Source organism: Zootoca vivipara, chromosome 3 (genome assembly GCF_963506605.1).
Source record: "Zootoca vivipara chromosome 3, rZooViv1.1, whole genome shotgun sequence".
Classification (NCBI taxonomy): domain Eukaryota; kingdom Metazoa; phylum Chordata; class Lepidosauria; order Squamata; family Lacertidae; genus Zootoca; species Zootoca vivipara.
The window spans coordinates 10184646-10196792 of NC_083278.1; positions in this window are offsets into that span (position 1 = coordinate 10184646).

Here is a 12147-nt window from a genome sequence, read left to right on the forward strand (position 1 = left end):
AAAATATATTGTCCTTGAATCTTCCCACCACGCCTGCCATCCTCTCCTGCCACAAATATTGAAAACCACTGCCCTAATATAAGTATTTCTGCAAGCAATTCCCCCATGTGTATTACATTTTTGTACATTATTTTTGGGATCTGTGAATTAGGTTAGTTTGTATTAAAATGCAAAATGAACGAATTTCTCCCTCATCCTAGCATAACTTCCATAAAGAATGAGCACTTTCAATGAGATATACAAATTTATTTGCAGCCCTTTAGCTACACTAAGAATCTGCCCTTATCTATCTAGTCTTATTCACATTGTATGTTATTCTCAACCTCTCCATCTTTAAATTTGTATATTGAAACACAGACATCCTTCAAAACTCACAATTGAATGTTTTTCAGGGCAGTTCTCTAGACAGGTAATGTGTACAACATTGTGTCTACTTGAGCAAAGTATGCATACAAATGCATCTATTTGTGAAAATGCCATGCATAAATGGGGGAAATTGCTTTGCAAAAATGTGTACATTAGGATGAATTCACACTAAAATGCTGATGAAGCTTCATGAGGACTTTAAAAATATATATATCCACAAATTGGTGTGAAAATGTGGAGAAGTGATCTCATTATTGGAAAAATGAGAAACCAAAACTGAGATTGACAAGTTTGTCCATCTCTACTTGCTTCTAGAAATGAAAAATGATCATTAAAGCAAAATCTTATGTGTGTCTACTTAAGCATATCTCCTTTCCAATGTGGTGTTTTGGCAAAATTGTATACTGGACCCCTGAGAAATATGGAATTCTTTTCTCTGAACCATTTCCAAATGCCATCCCAGCAAACAGAACCATGTAACCTTTAAGGCCTTCTCTTTCTCCTTCTCCTTCTCCTTCTCCTCCTCCCTCCCTTTCTCAAGCTGCCAGGGAGTTATATTACCTGCAACAGCTGAATCTAATTAGTACCATAATCACAACAAATATTTTAAAGGTCTAGAAAGTTGCGAAGGGAAATTTGCTTCCCTTGGGGAGCTGCTTTACCCAGTGCTCTTGGTGGAAGTTGTGTCATAAATGACTCATTCTCGAGAACTGTCACATGACTCTGTATTTTGTTTTCATTAAATGAATAATATGAATCAAGGGGATGAGCAGTTGGAGAATGTTGGCTCTGGGTCAAAACGTCTAAACTCACCCCCCCCTTTTTCCTGACATCACCAAGCATTGGTCCATTTGTACTGTCAATCCTACATTGGGCTGAAGGGTCGAAGGTAATCTGGTGGCCTCTAGATGTTGTTGGGCCATAATTCCCATCACTCCCCCAACCATGCTTACTGGGGCTGATAGGAATTCGAGTCCAAAATTAATCTGAAGGGCACCAGGTTGGGGAAGGCTCTGATCCAGGCATAGGCAAACTCGGCCCTCCAGATGTTTTGGGACTACAATTCCCATCATCCCTGACCACTGGTCCTGTTAGCTAGAGAAGATGGGAGTTGTAGTCCCGAAACATCTGGAGTAGGCTTGCCAGACTCAATAGAGGACAGGACTTCTGTGCCTTTAATTGCCCTGTTCTCTCTTGAGTCCGGAAACCTTAAAGGGAAACCAGCAGACCCTTTGTTTAATTTCCAAGCAAAGGGTCTGCTGGTTTCTCTGTAAGGTTTCCAGACTCAAAAGAGAGCAGGGCAATTAAATGCACAGAAGCCCTGTCCTCTATTGAGTCTGGCAAGCCTAATCTGGAGGGGCGGGTTTGCCTATGCCTGCTCTGATCTTTCCCACCTGGGTGACTCTGTAGAGCAGCCAATACTATCAGGCTTATAGCTAATCAACAATGACAGCAAACCTCCCTCACCAAGAATAATGGGCTTCTTCTTCTTTGTTGGTGATCACTCGTAGCCAAGTAAACCGTGTTTAAACCATAAACACGGTTTTTAACAATGAGTCCGTAAGTGACTGTGGAGGCCAATTCTGGACCCACACGTCCTTCCACAGTGGGGGCATTGGTTCCCGGGCGGGAGTTGATCACGGTGTGGATTTGCCAAGCGTGCCTTCTTCTTAGCATGTTTCTCCCTTGCATTCTGAGTTTGAGTGTCTTCAAAGCCCATGACACCTTTGGTAAAGGCTGTTCTCCAACTGGAGCGCTCGCAGGCCAGTGTTTCCCAGTTGTAGGTGTTTATACTACTCTTTTTTAAAAGATTTGCCTTGAGACAGTCTTTAAACCTCTTTTGTTGACCATCAGCATTACGCTTTCCATTTTTAAGTTCGGAATAGAATAGTTCAGGGGTCCTCAAACTAAGGCCCGGGGGCCAGATGCGGCCCAATCGCCTTCTAAATCCGGCCCGTGGACAGTCCAGGAATCAGCATGTTTTTACATGAGTAGAATGTGTTGTTTTATTTTAAATGCATCTCTGGGTTATTTGTGAGGCATAGCAATTCGATCATTATTATTTTTAAGTATAGTCCGCCCCCCCCCAAGGTTTGAGGGACAGTGGACCGGCCCCCTGCTGAAAAAGTTTGCTGACCCCTGGAGTAGTTGCTATGGAAGACGATCATCAGGCATCCACACAACATGACCAGTCCAACAAAGCTGATGTTGAAGAATCATTGCCTCGACACTGTTTTTTATTTCCTATTGTTAATACTATGTCTGTGCCCTTAATTGCAGGACACAAAAAGACCTTCCCTTGGAATGGCCCAGCAAAATCTATGTGCAGCCGGCTCCAGGGAGTCCTGGACTGCTCCCACCAGTGGACTGGTGCTCTGGCCACTTCTGGCCGCACCTCTTGGCATGCCTTGCATGTTCGTACCCATTGTTCTATGTTCTGGTCCATTCCAGGCCACCACACATAACATCGGGCTAGCGACTTCATCCTGACCATTCCCGGGTGTCCCATGTGAAGCGTCTCAAGAACCCTGTTTCTCAGTGGTGCTGGGATGATCACCCTATCTCCCCATAGGAGACAACCCTTATGCATGGACAATTCGTGCTGCCTTGTCGCATAAGGCCTGAATTTTTCTTCATGCGGACCACCTGGCCACCCCCTCCCCACCCAAGTGAGCACACGGGAGAGAACAGCATCTTTCCTCGTTTTCTCAGCTATATCAGTAGCTGTTACAGTAGCCCCCGGAAGTGTTTCTAGCATCATAATGTGCTCTGCCGGAGCAGGATCCTCATTGCTCCCGCCAGGAAGGGGCAATCGACTCAGCGCATCAGCGTGGCACAACTGTTTCCCCGGCACATGGGTCAAGGTGTACTGGAACCCATTCAGGAATATTGACCAACGCAACATTCTGGGGGAGAGAATTTGTGGCGTTTGTTTGTTTGGGTTGAACAACCCTAACAGTGGTTTGTGGTCCGTTTCAATGGAGAAATGGCGACCGTACATATAATCATAGAACCTTTTGATTCCTGACACAATTGCTAGTGCCTCTTTATCAATTTGAGCATAGTTGCGCTCCGTGGGTGACAACGTACGGGAATAGAAAGAGATGGGCTTTTCCGACCCATCCGGTTCCCTATGACTCAGCACAGCCCCCAGGCCGTATTGAGAGGCATCACATGCCAGGACCAGCGGCTTCGACTCATCATAATGAGCAAGGACGCTCCTGCTACTCAGCATTTCTCGCAAGGAGTCAAAAGCCTTCTGCTGCTCCCGCCCCCATCGCCACACATTCTTTTTTCGCAAAAGTCTATGTAATGGTTCAGCTACCGAAGCTTTCTGGGGTAAGAATGAATGATAAAAGTTAATAAGTCCCAGGAATGACTGCAACTCCGTCTTGTTCTGTGGTCGTGGTGCCTCGATGATGGCCTTAATCTTAGCATCTGTGGGGTGGATGCCTGATGCATCAATTTTAAACCCCAAGAAATCCACAGTTGGCACCCCAAAACTGCATTTTTCCTTTTTCAGTTGCAACCCCACCTCCTTGAACTTGAGCAACACTGCACGGACACGCGCAACCAGTTCCTGTGGGTCTTTTCCAGCAATCAAAACGTCATCAAAAAATGGCAAGACCCCCGGCAGACCCCTTAACAGGCGTTCCATGAGCCCTTGAAAAATCCCTGGGGCCACACAAACTCCGAACTGTAATCTGTTAACTCTGAACGCCCCTTTATGTGTGACAATAGTCTGTGCTTCCGCTGATTGTGGGGTTACTGGCAGCTGTTGGTAAGCTTGTGCCAGGTCAATTTTGGCGAACACCTTGCCCCCAGCCAGTTTAGCCAACAGATGTGATACGACTGGAATGGGGTATGAGTTTCCCCTGAGTGCCTTATTGATAGTACATTTGTAATCTGCACATATTCTGACTTCCCCATTTGCTTTAAGGGGCGTGACGATTGGAGTTTCCCACTTAGCAGAGTCCACGGGTGAGAGAACTCCCTGCTTGACCAATTTATGCAGCTCTGCCTCGATCTTGGGTTGCAGTGCAAATGGCACTCGCCTTGGTTTGAGTCGGATTGGGGCCACCCCGGGGTCCAACTCGAAGTCAACTGGGGGCCCTTTATAACAACCCAGTTTTCCATTAAAGAGACCAGCAAATTCCTTGCATAATGTCTCACTCATCTCAGGGCAGGTTTGGATTGAATTAAGCCCTGAGATACTCAGTCCCAGGGCGGGGAACCAGTCAGTGCCCAGGAGACTGGGGCGACTGCCCTGCGCAATCACCAGTTTGAGTACAGCCTGTTTGTCCCGGAACTGTACTCTCACGGCACACATTCCCATAACATGGATGCGGCCTGCTGAGTACGACTGCAAGGTTGCCGGGAAGGGCTCCAGAGGGGGCAACTTACCCCTGGGGAAGAATGTCTTCGCGGTCTGGTCCGACACAATGGTGAATGCAGATCCAGAGTCCACCTCCATGTCGCACTGCTGACCCTCAATCTTCACCTTGACGTGTGCCTTGCCTTGCGCTGGAAACTGCACGGCCCTCCCGTTGATCTCCGTTATGTAGTGGCAGTCCTTTCGAAAATGAGTTGCTGTGGGCGGTCTGCGATGCTCCAGTATAGGTGCTCCTGTTGCTCCTGACGCCGCCGATCTACAGACCCTGGCGATGTGACCTGTCTTCCCGCACATCCGGCACATAGCATCCCTGAAACGACAACTCTTCCGCCCATGGTTTCCGCCACAACCTGGGCAACTGCCTCGGCGATCTTTGTGCACTGTGCAGGCCTGACGCACCAACTCGACCCCACGGACTGGGCTCTGGCTCGGAGTAGCCTCTAGCTCGTCCATGGCATGCGCAACTTCTATCTGTGGCTTAGTGGCCTTGCGACTGGCATCAAGCTCCTCTCTTTCATAATTCTCCGTGGCGGTGGCCTCCTTCAAGGCTGAAGCAAGGGTAACCTCTTCTTTAGCCACGATGCGTCTTCTGGCTTTCTTGCTGCTCAGACCACCAATAAACCGATCCAGGAGAGTCTCTTCCAGATTTTGGAAGCCGCAATGCTGAGCGAGCTTCCGGAGCTCAGCCAGAAATGTGGATACAGACTCCCCAGCACGCTGCTGCCTCTTATGGAACTCCATCCGCCGGGCCATCTTGGTCTCAGTAGGCGCCAAGTGGCTTGTTAGGCAGGCAAGAATATCTTTGAGAGATGTCTCACTCAGCTTCGCTGGAGCAAGTAATGCCTTGGCCAGCTTGAAGGTCTCGGGCCCACAGTAGCTCAGGAATGTGGCCCTTCTTTTGCTGGCATCGGTGATCCCTTGAGCCACTGCAAAGAACTCGAAGCGTTCGACGTAGTCTTCCCATGTGTGGGGCTCTGATGGCTGGAAGGGCTCCAATACCCTTGGACTCTCCATTGTCCTAGCGGGCAGGGTCGTCTTCTCAGCTGGCCAGTGAGTCTTGTTCTCAGCTGCAATCCGGACTCTGAGGCAGGGCTGTGTTTAACCGCTCCTCAGCATTCCGGATCCCACCTTCGTCGCCAGTTGTTGTGACGTGGGGTTTGTGATTTCAGCTCTCTTGACAAAACATGCTGGAGACAGTTCTCTAGTAACAGCTCTTTATTAAAGTGAACAAGACTGACTCTGAGGGCAGGAAGGCTACATTTATAGGGACAGGGGACTAGCTAGAAAGGGATACATTTTGGAGGGAACAATATCAGGCAATCACAGTGCTGCCTTTTGGAGGGAACCAATAAGACAGAGGATCCAAATACAGCAGCTTAAATGAACCAATAGTAGCTGTACCCCCTGGAACCAAAAGGCAGTTACTTTACCCTAAAGCACATACAGACAATAGTAATGCAGATATAAAATCCTTTGACTCAATACACAACAACACACACACAAACTGCCAGTGTGGGGGACCCAATCCTTTGCCCCAAGTAGGTTTGTGACCTGGATCAGGCTCCACATCTGTGATTTTGCACTTTGAGGAAAGCACCCACTGAAACAAAAATTAGTTGTTTCCCTCAATGCAAACCGCAAAAGCAGAGAACCCTGTTTGGGACCCTGGTAATCTGTGCAAAAAAACAACCCAATACCCCACACATAAGGGCCCAGGTATGTAGCTAACATAGCATCAACTTTGGCCCTGCGGGAACTCAATTTTCACTCCCAGAAAAAGTATCCTCAGCTATCACAGTTATGGAATAAAACTTGAAACAGGGCAGTGTGGACCATGAGGTCTGAAGCTAAAAAAGCAAATAGAGATATTTACTGTGTAATGAATGTTCCAACCAGAAACATGTTTTCTTAGAAACAAATCCCACTTATTTCAACAGAAAAGTCTTAGGATTGGAGCCATGTAGCCCCATCCTAAACATGTTTACTTAAGAAATAAATCCACTCTGTTTAACCAGACTTACCTCATGGTAAGCAGCGCTTTTAGGATTTCTGTGTTGTGAGTCTCCCCTCATTTATTTTCCTTTTTGAAGTTTATGGTATTGTTCTGGACGGGGAAAATGCAATGCTATGCCTTTGCAAATTATCTAAATTGCCCCAGCTGGTAACAGAGCACAGGTGCATCGCAGACACAAAGTGTCTTGCTAGCAGTGGCGTGGACGGGCTTTGGGAAGGTGTTGGGAGGGCTCTTAGACCCATCAGAGCATCGCGTCTCCCTCCCTAAGCCAGGCAGAAGATTCCTGGGCTTTGGGGAGGAGGTTCCAATTTAGGGGACTGGCCTCATCCCCCTAGTCCAGGCTTCCTCAACCTCGGCCCTCCAGATGTTTTTGGCCTACAACTCACATGATCCCTAGCTAGCAGGACCAGTGGTCAGGGATGATGGGAATTGTAGTCTCAAAACATCTGGAGGGCTGAGGTTGAGGAAGCCTGCCCTAGTCCATCAATCACACACTACTGCTTGCTAGAATTTTTTGTGACCACATACTGATTCTGCCTATTTTGAAGGACAGAAGTGGGTTCTTTCGTCCCTCTGAGGGTGGCACCCATGTGAAAGAGACACTGAATCTCAGGCCCACACATTCCATTTGCATGCATGTGATAGATTCCATTTGCTTCGTTTGATACAACCAATGCACATTTTCACACACATGCTTCCTAATACTTGCATCACATGTAATATGCACATTTTTCCAAATAACTTCCCCACAATGTAACACGTACCCTCGCTCAGCCCTGTTGCAAGGATAAAATGGACAGGGGGGGGGGGCTGGCCTATGGTCTATAGGCTGACTGTGGCTCTTTCTGGCACTTGGAATCCCACCCCACCACCCTATCCCTCATCAGCCTGGCTTGACACTCCAAGCGTTTTTGCCTGGCAAAATGTATTCTTAATCTAGGATAATGTCAGAGGTGAGCCAGCAGTAAATCACACTGTGCAAGTTGCTGTTAACTCTTTATTAGCAGTTGCTGAAACTGAAGGTCCCTTCCTCTCCACAGTTGCCTAAATCCCCTCCTCTCCAGGGTTTCTTCTGAGCAATCAGAGACTGTGCCTGCGCGCAGCCAACCTCTCCTCTGTCCCTTTTATGCCTCTTCTGGTTCTGGGAGACAAGGAGGAAGGGGAGCTTGTCGCAGCCAGAGGGGGAGACACCAGTGACTCTTCACCAGCCCAACACATCTCTGCCTCTTGACCTCTCTCCCACCCTCCTGCTTCAGCTTCTGCCTCTGATTCTGGACTTCTCTCTGCCACAGACTCTCCCAGCTCACTAAGCCCTGTTACCTCCTAGTCTCCTCCTGACACCTCCTAGTCTCCTCCCTCTGCTCCCACTGGCCTCTCATCGTTGTCCTGCCACCACTCCCCAGGCTCTGAGCCTTCTGCTTTTAGAGTTTCTCTAGCTGGTTCCTCTCACCATTCCTCTGCTTCCAGTTAGTCCATGACAGGTAAAGCTTTTCACTTGGCTGGATGGAGGGCAGGAGCAGGGGGTGTAGAAACTAGTCTACTGTAGGAAGGCACAACTTTACATTTGTTGCTCCTCCCAGTTTTCCCTCTGTCCCTGCCCATCCCTGGCCTGTAGCCTTTGGAATGTTTCCCAGAAGGGAATGTGGCCCTTTGTAGACTATCCTCGCCTATTAGAGGATGGGGGAGGGGTGATGAAAATAACTAACTATTTAAAAGAAACTGTATTTAATGCAAGAAAATAGTTCTGTGCTATTGAATGCAGACAGAAAAACGCATTAGTTTTCATGCATCCTTAGTTAAAAAACCAATAGCTTTCATGTCTTTACATAGACAAAGCCTTTAAAAGGAGCTAAAGTTTGGGAGACTTGCAAATTTGTCCCATCTATTTCCTTTAAAGCATAATTGCTTATTTTTAAAGGGACGTTTGGGTATCCACAGTATTTGACTTGTTTCTAATCCTCAGACCTGTCAGAATACCACAGCGGCTCGTAGTACCAAAACCCTGAACTGTCTCGTCATCCTTATAGGGGTTAGCTATATTGTCAATGCAAACATGTTTCTTTTAACGCATTGGAAACTAAGGGCTCCCTCTGCTGGTTTATTAAATGCATGAACCATTGGGGAATGTCCAATGTCTTGTCTTTTTCAAACAAACTCAAGAAATCTTCTGGAGACTGTTGGCCTAGCAGCTGATGCTGTTGGTAACGGCAGTGCAAGTTTAGGAGTCAACATGGCACCTTTTATATAGTCCCGGAACAGATGCTTTCAAAGAGCTAGCAATGGGGAAAGTGTATTATTACCTGTTGCAGGCATGCAGTGCAGGAAAGCTTGGTTTTTTTGGGGGGGGGAGTCTGTTACAAGGTAGTGTTCATTATTAATACCCGCCATGCATCTCAGGATTTTGGAACAATGGGTGATATATTCTAAACCACTGGGCCTCTTGGGCTTGCAGATCAGAAGGTCGGCAGTTCGAATCCCCGTGACATGGTGAGCTCCCATTGCTCGGTCCCTGCTCCTGCCCACCTAGCAGTTCGAAAACATGCCAAAGTGTAGTTACAGGTAGGTAGCCGTGTTGGTCTGATGTGGTCGAAACAAAATAAAAAGTATCTGAAGCAGTGTGCATGCACACGAAAGCTCATACCAAAATAAAAAAACTTAGTTGGTCTTTAAGGTGCTGCTGGAAGGATTTTTTTTATTTTGTTTCTACTACGTCAAAGTGTAAGTAGATAAATAGGTACTGCTCCGGCGGGAAGGTAAACGGTGTTTCTGTGCGGTGCTCTGGTTCGCCAGAAGTGGCTTAGTCATGCTGGCCACATGACCCGGAAGCTGTCTGCAGACAAACACCGACTCCCTTGGCCTATAGAGCGAGATGAGCGTCGCAACCCCAGAGTCATCCACAACTGGACCTAATGGTCCTTTGCCTTTACCTTTAGGGCTATTTCCTCCCTCCCCTTTAAATCCATTATTTCTTTTAGAAATGCTCACCTTGAAAGGCTGCTGTGTTTTGATCAGCAGCTGCAAAACAGATGAGATGGATAAAGAGAAGGTGACTTGAAATGGGATGAAAAGGGGAGAAAGAATGAGGATGAACTACAAGGAAGGGAACATGACCCTATCTTGGAGGGTTAACAGGAGGGAGAAACAGAGCTTTGGGGTAGATGATATAGAAAAGGCTAAAAGGTCAGAAAAATACTAGTGGGTGGAGTGAATCTCCAGGAGTTTTTTAAAAAAATAATACACATAAAAAGCCAGGAATGGACGCTGGTGTGATTCAAATAACAGAGGAGTTGTCCCTCGAGATGAATCATTTTAAGGATTTTAAATAGTACTTTCTCTGCCACCACAGTTCTTGTTATCTAAGCTAAGCTAACTGAGCATGTCAGAAGCAAGCTTCATCGAGTTTAATGGGGCTCACTCTCAGGTAAGTTGGTGTAGGATTTCAGCCTATATGCCTTTATTTGGGAGTTGGGAGTAAGTCCCATGGAATTCACTGGGACTTACGTCCGAGTAGAAACCTATAGGTTTGCACTGTGAACCTCAGCAGTGTCCTTCCAAATTTCCATCTCCCCAATCCATCACTGGAATGGACTTCGGGGGTTTGTTTAGCTATAAAACTCCGATCTGGAGTCAGAGCCAATTCTGAATGGACAGGATGTTGCCAAGGATTTGGTGCAGCACTTGTAACTGAGCTGTAAAATGTTGCATTCCGTTTTTGCGCAGGAGTTCTCTAAGGGAAGCTGGTGCTGATGCAAGCAGTGGCCATTAAGAGTTCACCAGAAGTTGCTTTTCTCCTCTGGGAACGAGAGATCTATTTTGCTAGCAGGACTTCACTGGTGGCTTATATCAGTGGAGGCCTGGCCTGGCCAATGGGTATCAATTGGTCAAATAGCTGCCAGGATGCTTTAGCTGCCAGATGTTGACACTGTGATTCTTTGTCCCCAGGCAGATGCTCTATATCAGGCACGTCCAACAGGTAGATTGTGATCTACCGGTAGATCACTGGACATCTGTGGTAGATCACTGGCTCCCCCCAAAGAAGCTCAACAAGTTTGACTCCCCTAAAAGAAGCTCAACACTTTTGCCCTGCACCCCTCAAAAATGGGCGTTCCACCTTCCTAAAAAAAAACTCAAGAATTTTGACCTGAACCCCAAAAAAGAGGGTAGATCACTGCCAGTCTTTAACTCTGTGAGTAGATCGCAGTTTCTTGGGAGTTGGCCACCCCTGCTCTGTATGATCAAGAGAAAATGCCGACAAAGTGGATAAACTATTGCGGTACCAGTCGCAGTGCCACCCTCCCCCAGGCAGTGAGTCCTAAGTGGTGTGAAAGAACAAACTCAAACAGACAATGATGGAGATTAAAAATGGCCACAACTTTACTGATTACAGGTATAGGTGGAATTTTGGCTCAGGCATTTGGCGTATATGAATCTTATCCTCCTGCCAGAAGGCTGAAACTGCATCAGGGTCATGCAAATGAATGTGGCTTCCACCAAATCCCGCTAACAAGGTACCCTAAATACACCACTGGTTCAGGACTGGGTGGTGTACCACTTCACCCAAATGCTCGGACACTAGGATACCCCCCCCCCCCAATGCCTTAACCACCAAAAGTTGTGACGTTTTACTATGAGAAAGGCAAAACCTCTCAACCGGCCAAATTGTCTACAGGCAAATTCCTTCCCAGCTCTGAATATGGCAGCCATTGGCAACCATAGCAAGGACAGGACCCCCCAAAAGATGGATGAATGGAACATCCTAGGCAGGGAATAACGACTTTAAAGCAGAAACCTAAAAGGAAAATTACAATGAAAAGCGTAATGAGGAATAGACCTTAGAAGTAACAAAACAGTTAATCGGGGGGGGGGGGGTGTTGCTCTTTGACCATTGATAAGCTTCTTCAACAGCCTTCTGTCAAAGTGTTAATATAATGATGGCTACTCACCCTTCTCAGGTGGGTGCCGGTTATTATTATTATTATTATTATTATTATTATTATTATTATTTATACCCCACCCATCTGGCTGGGTTTTCCCCGCCACTCTGGGCGGCTTCCAACAAGTACCAAAATACATTAAAATATCACAGATTAAAAACTTCCCTAAACAGGGCTGCCTTTAGGTGTTTTCTAAATGTCAGGTAGTTGTTTATCTCCTTGACCTCCGATGGAAGGGCGTTCCACAGGGCGGACGACATTACCAAGAAGGCCCTCTGCCTGGTTCCCTGTAGCTTTGCTTCTCGCAGTGAGGGGACCACCAGAAGGCCCTCAGTGCTGGACCTCAGTGTCCGGGCAGAGTGATGGAGGTGGAGACGCTCCTTCAGGTATACTGGACTGAGGCCGTTTAGGGCTTTAAAGGTCAGCACCAACACTTTGAA